The following is a 22,782-nucleotide window of genomic DNA, read 5'->3' as shown; positions in this document are numbered from 1 at the left end:
TCCAGGTATATAATGTCCCTGTTGTTTTTACATTAACCTTGCCTGTCTTTTTCTTTCTATAGGAAAACAACAATCTATAAACAATCCACCCCATATTTTAATTTCTCCAGTTTTACTGTCTACACCTGAAATCTTATTATTTTCAACATTTTACATTGTTTATTACTTACTTTTCATTAATATTTTCTAGAAGACAGTTAATTACAGCATTTGTTTCAATTCTATTATCTGACTTCTCACTATAATTTTCATAAAAACATCTCTAAATCTCTAAAAAAATCTCTTAAAAATATCTAAAATAACCTTTTTATCATTCTCTCAGTTTAAACTACCCCAAGCCTTTTCATCACTTATTTTAATTGCATTCACTCTGTGGGGGGGTCTTCTTGTTTAGCCCCCTTCACTCACTTCGAAAACAAACTTGAGTCAATATAGATTTCTAACTATCATAGGGGAAGGCTCTTTCTGATGAAATTTGTAGTAATTCGTAAACTCTGCTTTTAAGTTCTTTTGTGAGACTTTGCATTTGCTGATTTTTGGTCCACATAGTTGTGTAGCCTTTTTCCTTTTGACAGAAGGTGCTATGATGGATATATTGCATCTATCTATCTATCTATCTATCTATCTATCTATCTATCTATCTATCTATCTATCTATCTATCTATCATCTATCTATCTATCTATCTATCTATCTATCTATCTATCTATCTATCTATCTATCTATCTATCTATCTATCTATCTACAGTGCTTTTTTATAAAAGAAAAAGGTGCCGGAACTCACACATGTCATCTTGTTATAAAGGAACAGTTATAAAAGAAAGATATTCACCCTGCAACTTAAATACTTTTAAAAAACAAAAACAGAAAAAAATAAGTAGAGTTTAGAAAAATAATACCACAGCAATATATTGAGATATAAATTTCTGGATGCTTGGAAATGCAAAGGCACAGTTGTCACTTTTGCTGACACTATGGGGTCTGACATAATGTCAGTCTTAACTTTGAATTACTGGCTTTGGTTGGCTCATGTTCTCACCGTGAGGCACAATTTAAATGTACTTTTTGTCTGCAAATATAACCATAGCTCTTATATTGTCAATAATAATAGGCTTCTTTTTTGCCCCCTTAGGGCAAACACTCAAACAAATGGCATGTGAATCAATAAATACCTTAGACTGCTATATTTATTCATGAGATGTGTATCTCTTCGCAAATTCCTTAGGGGGAAAAATCCTTAATTCTTAATCTCATCATATTGGATTGACTGTTTATCAATTTTAAATTAGACCTGATTTCTTACCTGAAAATGAACCTGAAGAGGAGGGGTATTGTTTAGTCTTTCTGTGTCTCATTTGATTCCTGCTTTTCCCTCTTTTTTTTTCTTAACAGCAGCATTCCATGTAAAAGAGCATATGATAAGCATAAGGCAAGCCTATTGAAAAAAAGCTTGCATATATCAATTTGCTTGCATTTGGATGTTCTGTAAACCAAACTGCTATCTGCATAAGAAAGGCTGTTCTGTAACCTCACCAATGCTTGGCTTCTCATCTGATTGCCTTTGTCTCCTCCACCTCTCTCTTTTGTTTTATTGCTGGCTCATTGGCAGCTGCTCAGAGTGTAGTAGAGGCTGGTTGAACTAAAGACAATTATTTTTCTAGGGCAACAAAGGTACTTATGAACCTTAAGCATAACCAATGAACCTGATGCCATTGATGCCCTTCTTATAGCTTCCGTCCTAGAAAATTCATGAATAATATTTTGCTTGGGGTTTATTTGAAACATCTCCCCATTCATTAACTACAGCTGTAAGGCAAGGAATGACAGTTCAAAAAGCAAACCAAGGGAATAAATTAGTAATAAAATTATCCCACGGCCTTCAGGCATCTTCTCAATCTCTCTTTTCTCTTCACCTAAATTCATAGCCCCATTAGTTAAAACAACAGCTTTTGTCATCTGCAAGTATTAGAAATACTGAATAAATATTTCCCCTGTTCAGTTGTGCATGTATATGCAATATCCACATCCCACATCTTGGAAATTAGCAAGGAATAAAACTCTGAAATGTCTTGCATATTTTTCACCATGAAATGTATTGCTACTGCTGAAATGTCAACCCAGATAGTGTCTATAAATCTAACAAAGTGTTTGTTTTTCCTGAACATTTAACACTGATACCTGTATATTTCTACAGAAACAGCGTGAAAATGTAGCATTCAGTGATGCAAATGAGCCTGCCCTTTGCCCACTTCTTCCTATTAAAACCTAATGAAGAAGCACATTTGTATTTGCTATGCCAATGACAATCATTTGCCCATTAAAATTGAATCTTTTGTCAAACAGGTGACATGGTCTGAAAAACCCATCTGCTAATATGAATTAAAGCAAGCAGTTAGCATAGGAATGCATTGTTGTGTTTAGGTTGTACAGTGTGAGCATGCCAAAATGCTTCAGGGTTACCAAAGTGTTGACATGTTTAGTATAATTTTCATCACTGTTTTTATTAAATAAAATAAACTACCTAACAAGGCTCTGGAGACTTAAATACTACCCAACCCTCTTTACAAATCAAGAGTATTTTCATTCTTTAATATTTATCAGCTACATCCAGAATGAAGTATATAATCTTTTTTCATTGCTACAATATGCATTTTACCCTCAATTCAGAAGGCAGGTTATTTCTTGAACAAGCAATTATTTTTTCCTATATCTATATCTTTACTTGGGTATTACAAAGAATTTGAAGAATTCATGAACTAAAAATTTATTACGTAAATGACAATAATATGAAACTGAAACGTTCATTTTGTTTTCAACGAAGAGCTTATCCTAGGCATTTAAGATGGGCTCTAAGAATTGCTGATGAATGTACAAATAACTAAGATATGGGCCAGGTTATTTTTATGAGATATATCTTATAATGTATGACAGCAATTAAAATATGCTAAAAAAGTATTCATGTTTCTTTCTTTGGCAGCAGGTCCGAAAGTTGAACATATAACTTATTACTTACAGCTATAAGAAAGTTAGAACTGAATTTTAAAAAATGTAGACAGTATCACTAGATCAGAGGTCTTCAAACTCGGCCCTTTTATGACTCGTGGACTTCAATTCCCAGAATTCCTCAGCCAGCATGCCTGGCTGAGGAATTCTGGGAGTTGAAGTTCACGAGTCATAAAAAGGCCGAGTTTGAAGACCCCTGCACTAGATGCTAGATGCCCAAAATTTCTACAAATCATCATATGTAAAAAATGGTTATCCAACATTATGGTTATCCAACATTATGGCTTGCCTGGGCCACATTGAGTGAAGAGGAATTGTCTTGGGCCACATATAAAATATCTGATATAGTTAATCTAGATCAGGGGTGTCAAACCTGCAACGTCACATGATATGTTGCAATGTATCACTTTTTTTCCCATTGTCAGAAATGGGGTGGGCGCGGTTTCGGCATGATGCATCCAGTCCATGGGCCGGCAGTTTGACACCCCTGATCTAGAGAAATAACAAACTTCCTTTTTATTTTTTTTATTATCTGCATTACTAGTTGTTGAGGGCTCCATGTGGCCTCTAGGCCATGAGTTGGACACACCTTGAATAGGGCAACATGAATCAATTTGACTAGGGAGGAAAATGGAAATTATATATTAACATTATTGAATACTACATAATTTTACATTCAGATTGCATCATTTGTAACAGGTCAAACTAACTGATGTTTCAATCTGACATCAAAGTTCCAGAGAAACATTTCACCTTTTGCTTTTATGAGCACCTTCTCAATTTTTATAAATCTGTCGTGAAGAGGTATAACAATCAATCTGTTCATAATTCCAGGTCTCACAGTTCTTAGAAAGGGAGTGGCATGTTATGCTGCAGCCATATGTAATGAAGGTATCCCTACTATTATGGTTTGAAAAACTACTTGACCTCAGGTAGCTTCTTGAATTCATTCTAATTTAACTGAGTAGTTGAAGTTAATAAGCTTATTTAGTCCAATTTTGATTATATTAAAATAAACACTAAAAGATACAAATTGCATAAATGAGAGTCCATTCTTGGTACAATTTTCCCTGTCATTACAGTACTTTATATGGAAGAACTGGACAGTTATATGAGGTTATAAATGTAATTTGGTCCTAAAAGGAGAGTTGAAGTGTGATTTTTTTACTTCAGACTTGTACCTGTTAAAAATAATGAATATTGAATTTTTCCAATAATGGTAATAGTAGGGATTGTATCTACCCAAACTAGAAGTAGTAATAGATTGGGATTAACAGTAATGTAGCATCTATGGCCTACCTAGCACAAAATAGTCTGCTACTCTTAACATATTCTAGTAAAATATATAATTAACTAATGTTTTAAAAGGGAGTAAAATGGCTCAGTGGTTAAAAAGATGAACTTGTCACCTGGAAAGCTGGGTTCAAGACTTGAACACCACATGACAGGATGAGCTCCCATTAGTTGCCCCAGCTCCTGTCAACTTAACAGTTTGAAAGCATGCAAGTGTGAGTAGATAAATAGATATCACTTTGGTGGGAATGTAACAGTGTTCTCTGAACCTTAGTATATAGTCATTTTGGCCACATGACCATGAAAGTGTCTTCAGTCAACACTGGCTCCCTTGGCTAGGAAAGGAAGATGAACACCACCCACTAGAGTAGGACTTGACTGGACAGGCTGAGCCTTTTCTTTTACCTTTATAATGTTTTAAAGCTGTGGAAAGCCATATAGAATTTTCACTTTATCTTTTGTCCCACATATTCCTGTGTCGGGCCCACATCCTGTTTCTATTTGTCATTGAATTGTTAACGTAAATGTTAGGGAAATCTGATTTGGTGGAAAAGTTATTAAAGCTTATTTTGCTGTAAGATTCTGAATATGACTGCATACATGTACAGAATTTGGTTATAATCTTACTTTTCCATTTTATCCTTATAATTATAATTACCATAATAATGATGTTCTTTCCATTTATCTTGTAAGTTTGTTTGTGGTGGTGCTATCAATTCCACATTTATATCACAGCAACCAGTTGGAATGGTAAGAAATTTAATACTGAGGCAATATCCTCTGTGATCTATATTTGAATGTTTTTCTAAAAACATGGAAGAAAGAGGAGTCTGGCAACCACCCTCAAATCTTCATAGGTAACAGAACTACTACATACACATTATTTTACCACAACTCTTTGAAGAATTCCACTCCTTATCTTTATTTCATTATCATATTTTTCAAGTTAAAACTGGTTTTTAATTTTAATAACTCATTATGTATTGCTTTGCCATTTTTGGTTTTAGTTTAATCTTTCTCCTATTTTGAATTTTCTGTATTTTTGCTTTTTAAAAGACATGCTAATAATTGAGAATAGATAAATATTGCCTCTTTGGGGGCTTCAAGAAAGTAAAACAAGCACATGAATATTATTTTTTGTTTTTTTCTTCAATCCACTTACACATACTATATATATATATATATATATATATATATATATATATATATATATATATATATATATATATATATATGCTTGTTTTACTTTCTTGAAGCCCCCAAAGAGGCAATATTTATCTATTCTCAATTATTAGCATGTATATATAGATTTACTTTCCCTCACAGCAGCAAGCAGATTGTTTAACAAATATTTGACTATAGAAGATATGATAACCTAACATGCTACATATCAGGTATGACAACAAAAGGCCTACTGCACTTGAGATCATGCATATGTACTTGGTACACTAGAGTCCAAAGCTATTCTGCAGTCCATTGAAAAAGTGACAGATGTGTAGTGTCTGAGAATTCCGGGGAAAAATAGTCAAACAAAAGCATTCAAAGCAAATTAGTATTAATAAACAAATACATACTGTAATGAATTAATTCTGCTGAAATAAGCATAAGTGGTACCATGAACTATAAGATTAACAAAGTAATCTTTGAAACTTAAAGACACAGAATTCTAATTAAAGTTGTGTAATTAATACTTATAAAATTTTAATTGTCATTTGGATTAGACTCTCACTGATTTTTAGAAGCTGATTTTGAAATTGTTAGTTCATGAGCTGAATCTCATCTAGGAGTTTTTTTCTTTCAGTCTTAGCAAATTTCTTTTATATAACCTCAAACAGTTGTGCTATTAGATGTGGGGAAGAAAAGGTAAGAAAAATAAGGTTTGTTTCAGAGGGCATTAAATCCTTTGAAAGCCATGACATGATCTCACTACAGTATAAAATTGGACCATTTTTCAGCATTTTGTATTTAGTCCACCTATTTATATTTAATGTAGCTGCAAATAGAAAACAAGAATGTTGGACTGCTATAGAAATGATTCATTAGAACTGTCAAAAACATCCCAAGATTTTGCAATCCTGGCATCTTTAGAGCTCAGATGCTGGGTTCAGAACTCTGAGGTGAAATGAAATCTCTTCAGTCTCTATTCATAACAGGTTTAACTGTTAGATGGAATGGAATGAAAACTACTAGAGAAGTGTTCCAAAAGCATTTTTTTTCCTGTAAGCCATTTTAAGCTACACATACATATATACTGTACATACATGTGTTAGAAAGAAAAGAATCGAGCACCAGGATAGAAAAATAAACAAACTGTTTAATATGCAAAACACTTAGCTTCTGTCAGAGTAAGAATAGGAGATCGGGGAGTTTGCCTATATAGCCAGCTGCTTTTGCACCCTGTTCATTGAGCGCGTCACCAGTCAACACACGGCACATTGAAGATTCATCCTTCCCAGGAATTGCTGTTGTTCTGCCTGTAGCAGTGTTGTTCAGGTCCTGCAAAAAGCAGGGTCGTTGTGCCCATCGTAAGTCATAGCATCATTCCTCCCATCCCCTGAGCATCTGGTAGGCAAGTAAAAGGTCTATATGATGGTTAATGGAGTTTTCGTCAGATAGCCAGGCCTCCTTGAGCAATCTGCCACCCTTGGTGTTATCCCGGTCTATGGCCTCAGTGTTGGCAAAATCAAACATATGGTTGTGACTAGACATATGTGTCCACACCTGTGAACGTTGATCTTGTCTCCTGATCGCCAACTCATGCTCATGGAGCCTGGTTTTGAGCCTCTTAGTTGTTTCCCCAACGTAATTGCATTGGCAATTTTTACATTCAATCCTATATATAATTGACGATCTTTCTTCACTGAGGAGTGGCTCTTTAGGATGCATAACCTGGCACGCAGGGTTTGGTCCAGTCTATGGACGACATTGATATTGTAAGGTGCTAACAATTGTGCATATGCCCTTTGTCAGACTTTGGGACATGCCCTGTATTAGATCCTGATTTGGAGAGCATGGCCACAACAATGATCCCCAGGAAGGACAAATAGACAACATGCCCAGCTTTAGGTCTTGAGATGGAGGCTCAGGTTTGACCAAAGAAGAGGGGGTGGAGGTACAAAACAACTGCTGCTGGGTAATCGGCTCCCTGATGTGTATACGCTCATCAGGGGAGTGACCATGAATAAAAAAACAACTTTTGATCCTGCAAGCATGTGAAGAAATGCGGGCCATTTAAAAACGCTATGGCCGTTTGAAGTCAATAGACCGGTGACCTGCTCAATGAGCAGGGTGCAAAAGCAGCCGGCTATATAGGCAAACTCCAGGATCTGCTATTCTTACTCTGATGAAAGCTAAGTGTTTTGCACATTAAACAGTTTGTTTATTTTTCTATCCTGGTGCTCAATTCTTTTCTTTCTAACATGCACACAGCCAGGATGCGTATTTTTAGTTTTATTAAGGATACACACACACACACATACATATATACATATACACATACATACACACACACACACATGCACACACATACACACACAAAAAAAATCAATTTCCTATCTGCTTGCTGTAAATTCTTATTTAAGTTTATACTTGAGTTTAGGTAAAGGTAAAGGTTCCCCCGCACTTGCGTGCTAGTCGTTTCCGACTCTAGGGGCCGGTGCTCATCTCCGTTTCAAAGCCGAAGAGCCAGCGCTTGTCCGAGGACGTCTCCGTGGTCATGTGGCCGGCATGACTAGACGCCAAAGGCGCACGGAACGCTGTTACCTTCCCACCGTAGTGGTGCCTATTTTTCTACTTGCATTTTTACGTGCTTTCGAACTGCTAGGTGGGCAGAAGCTGGGACGAGTAACAGGCGCTCACTCTGCTACGCGGCACTCGGGATTCGACCCGCCAAACTGCCGACCTTCTGATCGACAAGCTCAGCGTCCTAACCCACTGAGCCACCGCGTCCCTTTATATTTGAGTTTACTCAGGCTCAATTCTAGACTTTTCCCACCAATGGCCAGGTATTGCTTTTGCCTTTTTATCTACTGGAACTCGGTGTTGAATTAAGATGAACCCCAAAAATCATGGTTGACAGTCCTGTCTACAACACTTCTAGAAAACTCTCCAAGTAGCTTTCCCTACACCTTCCAGTTTGATCAGATTCCCAGGGTCAACTATTCTAGAATATGTCATAAGTCTGTGTAAGTCCTCAATCATCTGAGGTTGCAGTCAGTTTTAACTGGACCAAGAAGTGATCTTACTATAGCAAAGGGTTTGATACATGTAGTGGGTTTTCCATTTTTTTTATCACAGTAGATGTGCTTGAAGCAAAAAAATGAGATGCTGTTTATGTCTACTGGCATATGGTGAGCTAACGTACTTGGTGGCCATGAACTTTATAAACTTTCCTGACCCATACTCCGGCTGTATGTAAGTCCAACTCTACACAAGCCCAAGGGTGAGGAGATTAGATTAAGGAGCCTGGTGAAATGAACTCTTTGGGAAGCAGAGCTGTTTATTAGAATGTGTAGTGAAGATATGCGCAAAGCTATTGCTGCTTGCAGGTTTTGCCTATAACAATTTGTACATTTCTTTATTGGCATATCTTTGTTTTGGGACAACTTATTGCTACCATCCCACATGTTGCCTTTGAAATACCTGAATCTGCAATTCCTTATGTCTTTCTGCAGAAGAGAAAATGACTCGGTCTCTATTTAAGTAGCAGCTGGTTCGGGCAAAAGCAACTTACAAGTGGGCTACAGACACACATAGACTGATTGATCCTTTTTGTAGACTTCAGCTTGGCATTCAGTACCATCATTCCAGAAATTCTTCACCCTAAACTGATTCAGCTCACTGTGCTTGTTCATATTTGTAAGTGGATCATCAGCTTTTTGACAGATAGGAAGCAACAGGTGAAGTTAGGGAAAATTACATCTAGTACCCAAGCAATTAGCACAGGCATCCCTCAGGGCTGTGTGCTTCCTCTGTTGCTGTTCTCGTTATACCAATGGCTTCATCTCAAGGGAATCCTCTGTTAAAGTATTGAACTTTGCAGATGATACAATGGTCATTGGCCTCATTCAAGATGGTGATGAGTCTGAATATAGACAGGATGTTAAACAACTGGCTTTGTAGTGCACTCAGAACATTCTGGAACTGAAAATACTTAAAACATGTAGAGATCAGAGTGGATTTTAGGAGGAGCTCTGCTATTCTACCACCTTTTGCTATATTCAACAGCACAGTATCAGCAGTAGAGTCCTTCAAATTTTGGCTTTCTGTAATCTCCCAGGACTTGAAATGGACACTTAATATTACAACTATCATTAAAAGGCACAACAAAGAATGTTCTTCCTGCATCAGCTCAGGAAGTTCAGACCGCACCAGGAGCTATTGATACAGTTTTACAGAGGAATTATTTGTACTTGTATAACTGTCTGGTTACAGCAACCAAACAGGACAGTTACAGACTCCAATGGATAGTTAAGACTGCAGAAAGAATAATTGCAAACAGCCTGCCTTATATAAAAAAGCTGTATATTGTGCATGTCAGAAGGAGGGCTGAGAAGATATCTGCAGAACCTTCACATCCTGGACATAAATTGTTTCAACTTGTCCCCTCAGGACTGCACTACAGGGCATTGCATGCCAAACAACTAGATACAGGAACAGTTTTTCCTTCACACCATCAATCTGCTCAACACCTAATTATCATAGTGCTGTCTAATGTCTATGTATATTTTACCTATGTAGTATGGTTGTAGTATTATCATTTATCCTTCTTATTACCTTCTTTACTCCTCCCTCTTATTGGTCTTATTATCATGATAATGAAGATGATTATTCTTTGGCTTTGCATGTACACTGAGAGCTTCTGCACTGGAGACAAATTCCTTGTATCATACGGCCAAATAAAATCTTCTCCTCTCTTCTCTTCTCTTCTCTTCTCTTCTCTTCTCTTCTCTTCTCTTCTCTTCTCTTCTCTTCTCTTCTCTTCTCTTCTCTTCTCTTTCTAACAGGCACAGACTGGTACCAATCTGTGGCCCAGGGGTTGGTGACCTCTGCTTTACCATATTGGTTCAAAATCCTTCTGAGAGCAGAGATCATTTGAAAGATTTTTCTATTTTTTCATGTCTGTTTCATTCTCAATGTAACAATATAAATATAAATATTGTAATACTGTTTCTAGTCTCTCCTAACAGTGTTTGAAACTCTTTCTTAAGGTTACTTCCTGAGATTTTTGCTTTCTTGGCTTTGATTTCTAGGCATTTTCCATGTTTTATTCTTTATTAGTTTGCCTTTTTTCATTTTTAGTAGTTTCTTTTCATGTTCCTCCTTAATGACCTTTTTAATTTCATTCTATGATTCCTTTGGTTCTCTATCAATGAAGCTTGGGGCCTCCAAACAACTCCTGATATTCTAATTCAACACACAAAAAATTGTTTTCTGCTTTATCTTTCAGGGATTAGACTCAAAAATTATTGGTCCCCTTCCAGTGGTTCTGCAAATAAATCTAGTGGCCTTTTGTTTGCAATTGCCAGCATTTGTAGAGAGTAAGGAAGGTGTCCTTAGCAAAGAAAAAAACATGTAATTAGTCCAAATAAGCAGAAATGATGTCAAAGCTGTTCAGACAAACACATCTCTAATTCACATGGGGTGGGGGAGAAGGGTCTGCACAAGTAGATTTGCAAGATTCTGTTATTATAGCCACTCCCAATAAAAGTGTTTTTTTTCTGAAAAGTTAATTCTTTATCTCAGCTACCTCTTTGGATTGACAGCAACAGTGAAGATTCATCCTCTTTTCCATTGATCATTGCTTATGTGGAAGTGCTCCCACTACTCACAACTATATATTGCATACTACTTTTATCACTACCAACCAAAACTCTCTCTCTACATGTTAATCCATCCCAAGTTAAGAAGTGCATGTGTATATTTAAGAAATAATATAAATAAAACTTAGTATTTAAAATTACATAAAGTCACCAACATTTACTATATTATAGCAGATGAAAAAGCTAATCCAATAAATAGAAATTAATAAATGTTGGGAAATGCTTAAAACACTTTTTTCACTTATAGTACTGTAGCCAATCAAATTATTTCACAAATATGACCTAGTGCTTAAGATCCTGAAGACAAGGAGAAATGCTTTTGTAATAAACAATATCATTATCATAAAGTAAACTTGATTAGACTGGCTCTACAGAAAATCAAAACTAGTTAGGAAGGCTTTCAACAAAGGATCCATTTAATGACAACTGTCAGTTTAATAAAAATCTTCTTTGCCAGTTAATAAGCTACAAGGTCAAAAAATAAAATCTGAAACATCAAATAAAGGGATGAATTAAATGCTGATTTATTTATTATATTATCAAAATATATGGATATGAATTATTTACATAAATGCTAGATAAAATCAACAAATAAATGCTATATAAAGTATTCAGATTATTTAGCTGATCAATAACACATGCTACTGTATATTGAAGAGCTGTGATGGAGGTCCAAGGCCATATATTCTATGCTATAGAACAGTGGTGGCAAACCTAAGGCACGCATGCCAGAGGTGGCACTCAGAGCCCTCTCTGTGGGCACCTGTGCCATTGCCCCAGCCCTGCCTCCCTCTGTGGCCCCCTCCTCACCAACAGCCTCCCCAAAGGAGAGTCACCCCTGGGTGTAGCCCACGTGGAGCAGTGCAGCCAAGGACATGGCAGCTGGGCAGCAGGGACAAGGCTCCACCCTCATGCCCCATCACATGCAGATGATGCTGTGGGGTGTGGCCAGAAGGTGTGGCCGCAATGGTGCTGTTAGGCCACCTGGGCGATCCGCAGTGGGCCATGGAAACGGTGGGTGGCCCTGTGTGGGGGCAGAGCAGTGCTGGAGGCAGGGTGGAGTGGGTGGGGCAGGGTGAGGCGACACGGTTTTGGGGCACTCGATCTCTAAAAGGTTCGCCATCACTGCTATAGAATGTTCTATATACCGTTGTGAAAGTTAACTAGTAGATGTCCAGGAGCAAAACCATTGTTTTAAAATATTTTGTTCAGATAAACCATCATAAACCATCATAACTAGAATTTCTTCTATTCAAACAGACAACCTTAGTTAAAAATGGTATTCTGATCAGTATCTCATATAGTTTAGTTTAGTTTAGTTTTATTTAATTTGTATACCGCCCTTCTCCTTGGTAGGGACTCAGGGCGGTTCACAGGGCATATATAAAAAAAGACAATACAAAAATTAAAAAAGATTAAACCCATGCCCAGTTAAAAACAATTATACAAATCTAAAAAGATGAATTAAAACCCAAAATCCCCCGTCAGGCCAGACCAGCCATTTCAAATAGGTGGGTCTTCAGGCCACGACGGAAAGTTCGGAGGTCTGATGCCATCCGGAGCTCCACCGGCAGTTGGTTCCATAATGCCGGAGCGCCCACAGAGAAGGCCCTCCCCCTGGGGGCCACCAGTCGGCATTCCTTGACTGGCGGCACCCTGAGGAGGCCCTCTCTGTGGGAACGCACAGGGCGGAGGGGAGTTGATGCCGGCAGCAGGTGGTCCCTGAGGTATCCCGGACCCATGCCATGTAAGGACTTAAAGATCGTAACCAAAACCTTGAATCTCACCCGAAAGACAACTGGTAACCAATGCAGCTCGCGGAGCAAAGGTGTAACATGGGACTACCGGGAAACTCCCAAGACAACTCTCGCGGCCGCATTCTGTACCAGTTGGAGCCTCCGAGTGGTCTTCAAGGGAAGCCCCATGTAGAGAGCATTACAGTAGTCAAGGCGAGAGGTCACGAGCGCATGAGTGACCGTACACAGGGCATCCCGGTTCAGATAGGGTCGCAACTGGCGCACCAGGCGAACCTGGGCGAAAGCCCCCCTAGTCACGGCCACTATATGATCTTCCAGGGTAAGCCGTGAATCTAGGAGGACTCCCAAGTTGCGAGCCCTATCCACGGGGGGTAAGAGCTCACCCCCCATAGAAAGAGATGGAACATTTTGAATGTCCCGGGATGCCGGAATGTACAGCCACTCAGTCTTGTCAGGGTTGAGTTGAAGTCTGTTCCTCCCCATCCAGACCCGAACCGCCTCCAGGCAATGGGACATCACAGCGAGGGCATCACTGGGGTGGTTTGGGGTCGAAATAAAAAGTTGGGTATCATCGGCATATTGATGATACCCAACTCCAAAACCACGAATGATCTCACCCAGCGGTTTCATATAGATGTTGAACAGGAGGGGCGCGAGGACTGATCCCTGAGGAACTCCACAAGCGAGAGTCCTAGGGGTCGACCTCTGCCCCCCTGCCAACACCGACTGTGAGCGTCCCAGGAGATAGGAGGAGAACCACTGAAAAACTGTGCCTCCCACTCCCAATCCCCTGAGACGCCGCAGCAAGATACCATGGTCGATGGTATCGAAAGCCGCCGAGAGGTCTAATAGGACTAGGACAGAGGAATATCCCCTATCCCGAGCCCTCCAGAGATCATTCACCAGAGCGACCAATGCCGTCTCCGTGCTGTGCCCGGGCCTGAAACCCGATTGGTAAGGGTCCAGATAATCCGCTTCATCCAGGACCAGAGGGAGCTGATGCGCCACCACACTCTCAACAACCTTCGCAAGAAAGCGAAGGTTGGAGACTGGACGAAAGTTGTTCAATACAGCTGGGTCCAGGGCAGGCTTCTTGAGGAGAGGTCTCACCACCGCCTCCTTCAAGACGGTGGGGAAATAACCCTCACTCAAAGAAGCAGATATAACCGCCTGGAGCCAGCCTCGTGTCCTCTCCCTAGCTGCATAAACCAGCCAGGAAGGGCACGGATCCAATAAACATGTGGTGGAACTCAGCTTCCCCATAATCCTGTCCACTTCATCAGGGGTCACAGAATCAAACTCCTCCCAGATAACATTGACAGGACCGCCCGTGTCCTGATCGCCAGACTCTGCCCAGCTGGAGTCCAAACCGGTCCGAATCCGAGCGATTTTATCCGTCAGATGTTGACTAAATTCCTCGGCACGACCCTGCAAGGGATCCTCCCTCACCTCCTGATTAAGAAGTGAGCGAGTCACCCTAAACAAGGCGGCCGGGCAGTTATCTGCGGACGCGATGAGGGTGGAGAAGTAATTACACCTCGCCACCCTCATCGCTGCGAGATAAGACCTAATATAGGTTCTTAACCGCAACCGGTCGGATTCGGATCGGCTAGACCTCCAGCAGCTCTCTAGGCCCCGTTTCCGACGCTTCATCTCCCGGAGCTCCGCAGAAAACCATGGAGCTCGCTGGGATCTGCGCCGGGTCAGGGGCCGCAAGGGTACAACCTGGTCAAGTGCCTCAGTGGCTGCCCTTTCCCAGGCTTCCACTAAGGCATCCGCCGAGCTGTGAGCAATGGAGGCAGGTGGGGACCCCAGCGCCGCTTGGAATCTATCAGGATCCATTAAGCGTCTGGGGCGGTACCATCTAATTGGCTCCGTGTCCCCACGGCGGGGGGTGGCAAAACGGAAGACCAGCCGCAGGAGATGATGATCGGTCCATGACAGGGGCATAATAAATGGAGAGCCCCCACCAAGATCATCTAACCACCGTCTAGATAAAAAAATCAGGTCAAGGGTGTGGCCTCCCTCATGAGTTGGCTCTGAAATTACTTGCGTCAGGTCCATGGCCGCCATGGAAGCCATGAACTCCCGAGCTAGCTCAGATGAACCTCCCAGGGATGGTAGATTGAAGTAGATATACCAAACCTTCCAAATGTTTCTTAAACAGTAAGAGAACAAGTGAAATTTATATTGTACCATTAAAAAACCTCCCTTTTTACGACCCTGTAATCCCTTAATTCGGGGCAGAGTTGGGGTGACTAGGTGGAGCTGAGTGTTTACTGGATGGATGCCTTTCCTGACGCCACACAGAGATCACAGCAGATATTTTTTCTATGCGCCCTAGAAGAGAAACATCTACTGTTACCTAGGATTGAACTCTCAACTTTCCGAGTGGGAAACAAGTGTCTTCACCACAAGGCCACCACGTCACTCTAATATACTAATAATAATCATATATTACACCATTAAAATACATAAAAACCTATGCTCTAATCCAGGCCTGCACAACATACACCCAGCAGGCCATATATGGTCTCCCAAGCAATCTTGTGTAACCCACTAGCATTTGTTTAAAATAATTCCTTGCTGCCACTGGGAAGAATGTGGTGCCACCACCTAGGTTTTTGCCATCACCCCCCCCGCCAGAAAATACAGGTGTCATGAACACCACCAGCTCCACTGCTCTCTCTGTTCTACCAGCTGTTGAACAGCTGATTGGCATGCCACCTATTCCTTTGTGGCTCACAGTTTTTTTAAAAAAAGGTATTAATCTGACTCTTTCTCATCTATGAGTTATGCTGGCCTTCTCTAAACTCTTCCTTCTGGATGAATCAGTAAAACAATAAATTCTGACTCAGTGTGACTGATGGAACCATGTCAAAAATGACAAGATTACTGACTCCATAACTAGGATAACTTAATGATAAATTACAGAAAGCTAGACCAGAGAAGCAAGCAAATATTGACTATATATTTACAGTAGATATATTTAGATCCTTCTGGATATTTTGCAGAATCTAAGCATATGCTATATCAAACAAAACACACAAATCTAAAACTTATAGTAATAGATAAGCAAAGGCTTTCAATGCCTCCTAGTTTTGGTATTACCTTCAGTACCAGAAGGCATTTAGCTCCTATTACTTCTTGCTAGTAAATATAAGCAAGGAGCATTTATTTGTCTGTCTGTCCATTACTGTTCTTCCTAAAGAAATGGTTAATAAGAAGCATCTGAAAACAAAGTACTGAATTAGTCTGCACCAAATTAGCTTCTGCCCAGATCATACTTGACTTGTATGTTCTGCCAACTTTCCTTGTGGCCCAGTTGCATATATTTAGAGGACCAGTGGGAGATGAGGGTGGGTGTTTTGCTTATGTAATACCATGGGCTATCAGCTGGAAACTGCTAAATCTGTATGTACATAATGCATGAAATTCATAAGGGATCCTTGCTTACATAAGTAACACTCTTACATTACTTGAAATGATAAACAAATACAATGCACTACCTTAAATTACTAGTGAACTATATAGTATGTAAAACAATACAATACATAAAATACATACCTGTTACTTTTAAATTATTATCATTATAATATATTTATATTTATATTTATATTTATTAAACTTATATACCGCCCTTCTCCCGTAGGACCCAGGGTGGTTCACAAGGCAATTAAAACAACATTACAATAGAAAAATTAATACCAATTAAAATAGATTAAATTTTCCTTAATTAAAATCTAAAACCCCTATAACTCTGATTAAAAACCCAATTACAATAAGTTAAAAAATTAAAAAATCCTCAGTCCTGGCCGGAAAGCTCAAAGAGCCAGGTCTTCAGGTCCCGGCGGAACAAACGAAAATCAGGGGCGGTCCTAAGCTCTATGGGTAACTGGTTCCAGAGGGCAGGCGTGCCCACACAGAAGGCCCTCCCCCTGGGTGTTGCCCGCCGGCAATCCTTTGCCGGCGGCACCTTGAGAAGGCCCTCCCTGTGGGAGTGCACAGGACAAAGGGAACTTGATGCCGGCAGCAGGTGTTCCCTCAGATATCCCGGACCCAAGCCATTTAGGGCTTTATAGGTCATCACCAGCACCTTGACTCTCACCCGGAGGGCAACCGGAAGCCAATGCAGCTCGCGGAGCAGAGGTGTTATATGGGAGTATTGGGAAGCCCCCATCACAACTCGCGCAGCTGCATTCTGCACCAGTTGAAGCCTCCAAGTGGTCCTCAAGGGCAGCCCCATGTAGAAAGCATTGCAGTAGTCTAACCGGGAGGTCACGAGCGCATGAGTGACTGTGCGCAAGGCATCTCGGTCCAGATAGGGCCGCAACTGGCACACCAGGCAAACCTGGGCAAAAGCCCCCCTGGTCACGGCTCCTATATGATCTTCAAGGCTGAGCCGCGAATCCAGGAGGACACCCAAGTTGCGAGCCCTATCGACGGGGGGGTAACATCTCACCCCCCCATCATTAAAGATGGAATAGAATGGTTCACTCGATATGCCTGTACGCACAGCCACTTAGTCTTGGCAGGGTTGAGTCTGAGCCTGTTTCTCCCCATCCAAACCCGAACCACCTCCAGGCAATGGGACATCACGTCGAGGGCATCACTGAGTTTATTTGGGGTGGAAAGAAAAAGTTGGGTATCATCGGCGTACTGATGATACCCCACCCCAAAACCACAAATGATCTCACCCAGCGGCTTCATATTGATATTGAACAGGAGGGGAGAGAGGACTGACCCCTGAGGAACTCCACAAATGAGAGACCTCGGGGCGGACCTCTGCCCTCCTGTCAACACCGACTGCGAACGGCCCAAGAGGTAGGAGGAGAACCACTGCAAAACAGTGCCCCCCACTCCCAACCCCCTGAGACATCGCAGCAGGATACCATGGTCGATGTTATCAAAAGCCGCTGAGAGATCTAATAGGACTAGGACAGAGGAACAACCCCTGTCCCGAGCCCGCCAGAGATCATTCATCAGCGCAACCCATGCCGTCTCCGTGCTGTACCCAGGCCTGAAACCCGATTGGTATGGGTCAAGATAATCAGTTTCCTCCAGGAACAGAGGAAGCTGATGCGCCACCACACTCTCAACAACCTTTGCTAAAAAGCGAAGATTGGAGACTGGACGATAGTTATTCAAAATAGCTGGATCCAGGGCAGGCTTCTTGAGAAGGGGTCTTACCACCGCTTCCTTCAAGGCGGCGGGAAAGACACCCTCGCTCAAAGAAGCAGATATCACTGCCTGGAACCAGCCTCGTGTCTCCTCCCAAGCTGAATAAACCAGCCAGGAAGGGCACGGGTCCAATAAACAGGTGGTAGAGCTCAGCCTCCCCATAATCCTGCCCACCTCCTCGGGAGTCACAGGATCAAACTCAGTCCAGATCATACTCTCAAGACCGCTCGATTCCTCCCCATCAGACTCTGCCAGTCAGAGTCCAAACCGGTCCAAATCTGAGTGATTTTGTTCGCCAGATGCTGGCTAAACTCCTCGGCCCACACCTGCAAGGGCTCCTCCCTCACCTCCTGAGAAAGGAGGGAATGAGTTACCCTAAACAGGGCAGCCGGGCGATTATCTGCGGATGCGATGAGGGCGGCGAAGTAATTAGACTTTGCCGTCCTCATCGCCGCAAGATAAGACCTAGTGAAAGTTCTTATTCGCAATCGGTCAGATTCAGACCGGCTGGATCTCCAACAGCTCTCCAGACTCCATCTCCGACGTTTCATCTCCCATAGCTCCACAGAAAACCATGGAGCCCATCGGGATCTGCGCCAGATCAGGGGTCGCAAGGGTACAACCCGGTCAGGTGCCTCGGTGGCAGCCCTCTCCCAAGCCTCCACCAAGGCATCAGCCGGGCTGTGGGTGAGGGAGATAGGTATAGACCCAAGCACCATCTGGAATCGTTCTGGATCCATTAGGCGCCTGGGGTGGAACCACCTGGTCGGCTCCACAGCCCAGCGGAGAAGGGTAGCGTATCGGAAAACCAGCCGTAGGAGGTGATGATCGGACCATGACAGGGGGACAATATTTGGCGTACCCCCTCCCAGATCATCAAACCACTGTCCAGATAGGAAAACCAGGTCGATAGTGTTACCCCCTCCATGGGTGGGGCCCTGAATTATCTGGGTCAGGTCCATGGCCATCATGGAGGCCATGAACTCCCGAGCTGACGACCCGCCCAGGGATGGAAGGTTGAAGTCACCCAGAACCATAAGTCTGGGAAATTCAACCACCAGCCCTGAAAGGGTGTCGAGAAGCCTGGGCAGAGTTGTTGCAACACAGCTGGGCGCCAGGTATGTCAGCAACAAACTCAACTGAACCCCAGAGCCAAAATTCAGGAGGAGCGACTCACTCCCACCAATCTGTACGACAGTGGTCTCCCGAGGGTATAAGGTCTCCTGTATAACCACCGCCACCCCCCACCCCTACCCTGAGCCCGTGGCCGGTGCAGCACACAGAAACCTGGAGGGCAGAGCTCAGTCAGAGGGACACCTCCCTCTGAGCCCAACCAGGTTTCTGTAATGCATGCCAGATCCGTGCGTTCCTCCTCGATCAAATCTCGGACGAGGGGAGCTTTGTTCACTATGGATCTGGCATTAAAATACACCAGCCTAAGCTCAGGGGCCCAATCTCCCTCACCCCCAGGTAAACGGATATCAACCGGAGGGTTGGAGCACGCCACCGCTTGAAGACAGCGGGGACGTGATCCTGGATGTTGATACGGCCCTCTGTGCAGCCACCTGCTACCATTCCCAATCATCGTGGGGATTTGAAACCCCACCCCACAACCGGAGGAACCAGAAATCCCTAACCCCAAGCTCATCTCGCCGGGAATCATCTCTGGCCTGGACTGACAGCTGGTTGATAAAATACCCTTATCCCTCCCACCCCTATCATTCACCCCCCTCCCTAACCCCCTAAAACAACCGGCTAAAAAACATAGTAGGGGCTTAGTAAGTTTGCCATTTCCTTCGATAATTTACCATTTGGTATTTTTCCCCCTGCTTATATCAAGCAAACAATGTTATTTCTCACCTCAACATAGCTAAGTTGTTTTGTCCTGTTAGAAAAGGCCAATTCAGAGACTTAGAGATCTTTCTTGCTTTTCCTCAGAGAGGTGCCAGATTCTCAGGCAAGTAATCTATAGTTATATTTCTTTTTAATTGTATGGTATAGTAGTAAATAGGTACTCAAATTTATCAGTTTAATATAATGTGAAACTGGAAGTTTCAGTCAGCAAAAGTTGATTTTGATCAGAACATAGCAGGAGCATCTATCAAAAGCTTCTTTTTCTTTCTTCTGTATCAAAGGGAGTAATTAGTTTATCACCGGTCATGGAGAACCTATGCCTCTCCAAATTTTCTTCACTGCAATTCCTAGCATCCCTCTCCATTGAGAGAGGGCTGCTGGAATATCCAAAGGGTTACAGCTTCCCCATAAAGTCAGGTAGTTTTGCAAGCACCATGGACCTGTATCTGTTAGAATAGCAATTTAAAAGGGGCTATTATCTTATTCAGCAGGAAGTGACTGAGACAGAATTCTCAATCTGATAAGCCAAGCAAAGCCATTTCTACAGCTTTAGAACAATACCACACCTGTGTGTAGAGGTCTGCTACACCCTGCAGTCTCTGAATCTGCAGACTATTTTTTTTTCCTGATGACACCACTTTCAACACTTTTTCTGTTGAAAAAGGCATTAAAAAGAATGGAAGTAGCTAAAAGCTGCAGCCATCTATCGTGCAGAGTTTAGTACTTTGTAACAGAAAAAAAATGAAGAGGGAGAAAAAGTAATGAAAGTAGAAAGAAAACAGAACAATGGGTTATTTATTGAATCCCTTCAGAACTGTGATTAGATGATTCGGAAATTTGAAATTTAAAGAAGCATTCAACTGATGGGATTTTCTAGTTTTTTGTCATTAGATCCCATGTGGTTTTATGCATCAGATCCCCTGATATTATCCCATAGAAATACAAGCAAATCTTTTGGTAGCCAAAACAACATTGTAATACCAACTAATGCTGCCCTTAAAAACTGGAAATCAGACTGAACACCAACCAAGAGGTTCTGTACCCAAAGCTTCCTTGGTTAAATGAAAAGCCATTGTCACAGTCTAATCCCCATTTTTTTCAGAGAATCATCAGAGAGATTAGCTAACTCTTTCACCTCTGCCTCTCTTATCATTGCCCCCAAGTGGGTGATGGGCTCACATACTTTAATGCATTTTAATTGTAGATGTTTTTAACATTTTTGTAGTGTAATGGCTCACTGATTAAGATGCTGGCCTTGTCAGCTAGAAAGCTGACAGTCCAGGTTCGAGAGCCAAGTGTCACGTAACAGGGTGAGTGCCTGTCTTTGCCTAGCTCCTGCCCAACCAGCAGTTCAAAAGCATGCAAATAAGAGTAGATAAATAGGTATCACATAGGTACCACTTAGGTGGGTAAGGACGCTGAGCTTGTCGATCAGATGGTCTGCAGTTTGGTGGGTCGAATCCCGAGTGCCACATAACAGAGTGAGCACCTGTTACTTGTCCCAGCTTCTGCCAACCTAGCAGTTCGAAAGCATGTAAAAATGCAAGTAGAAAAATAGGGACCACTCCGGTGGGAAGGTAACAGCGTTCCATGCGCCTTTGGCGTCTAGTCATGCTGGCCACATGACCACGGAGACTTCCTCGGACAAGCGCTGGCTCTTTGGCTTTGAAACGGATATGAGCACCGGCCCCTAGAGTTGGAAACGACTAGCACACATGTGTGGGGGAACCTTAGGTACCATATAGTTAGCAGAGTAACATTTGCAGGGACTCCTTCCCTTTTTCCTTTCTTTTTAACATTTACTATGCCTTCCGATAGGAGGGGTACAATGAACTCCTTTCTTTGATAATGAAACCAAACTGATTTTTTGTATTGGCCATATTAAGGTCAAATATGAATGGTTATATCATAGAAAAATAAAATGTTTAAGAACACATTACAATTACATTCTCAATGAGCAAATATGAAACTATATACTCTGCTTACATATTCAAAGGTAGACTATTTGTATAGTCAATACATTATGGAATTGCACAGAGGCAGTCTCTGGAGTCTCCTTGTTAGGAACTCAGAGGACATTGTCCTACAATGTGTCACACTGTCTTCTTTGGAGCACATTCTAAAGAGGAGAGCTTTCCCCATTTACAGAGGAGACTAGTGAATCTGCCAAGTTGCACCTAATCCTATTGAGGATTGTCTAGGTCTGACGGAGTAGATTGAATCCTTTTGGTTCACCTGTGAAACAGGCAATGTTGTGACACTCTGGAGGAGCAATAGAGGACCACTCTTGCATCCAGGCCTGAAGCTGATTGAAGTTGTTATCCAGCAAGTTTCTGGCTGTCCTAAAAGATGGATGTCTGGAGTGAAGCCTGTTGTTTTATAGCATCTCTAATATCTGCATTGATTGGCAGGTGAATATTACTATTTTCTTATACCTCACAGTAGAGCAGTATTATTATATTGTAGAAAAATGTTTAGATTCATAGCAATACCTCAAATAATAAGACAAGAATTAAAATATGGAAAAGAATGCATTGTCTAATTACTTACATATTTCTGTTTCCCAGTCAAAAACGTATATATTGCCTTTTTTCCTGCTGCAAAACTGATCCTGGGACACTGCTTTAGCAAGTGTTGACTTGCTAAAGTCAAAAAATGTTTGTTTTACCAGTTGTTCTTTTGCTTGCACTAGTCATGGCTGTATTGCTAATGACTTGCAATTGCTTAAACTAAGCTTAATCTAAACTGAAATATTGCATTTAAACTGCATGTTGGAGCATAGCATTCCTTTCAGAAAGAAAAGTTTCAGAAAAAAATCCAAAAAATTTGGGGGATACTTAACCCTTTATACTCATGATATTTACAAAAATGTTAA

Source organism: Vipera ursinii (genome assembly GCF_947247035.1).
Source record: "Vipera ursinii genome assembly, chromosome: 6".
NCBI classification, from domain to species: Eukaryota; Metazoa; Chordata; class Lepidosauria; order Squamata; family Viperidae; genus Vipera; species Vipera ursinii.
The sequence above is the reverse complement of the archived record's forward strand: the minus strand, read 5'-3'. Positions refer to the sequence as shown.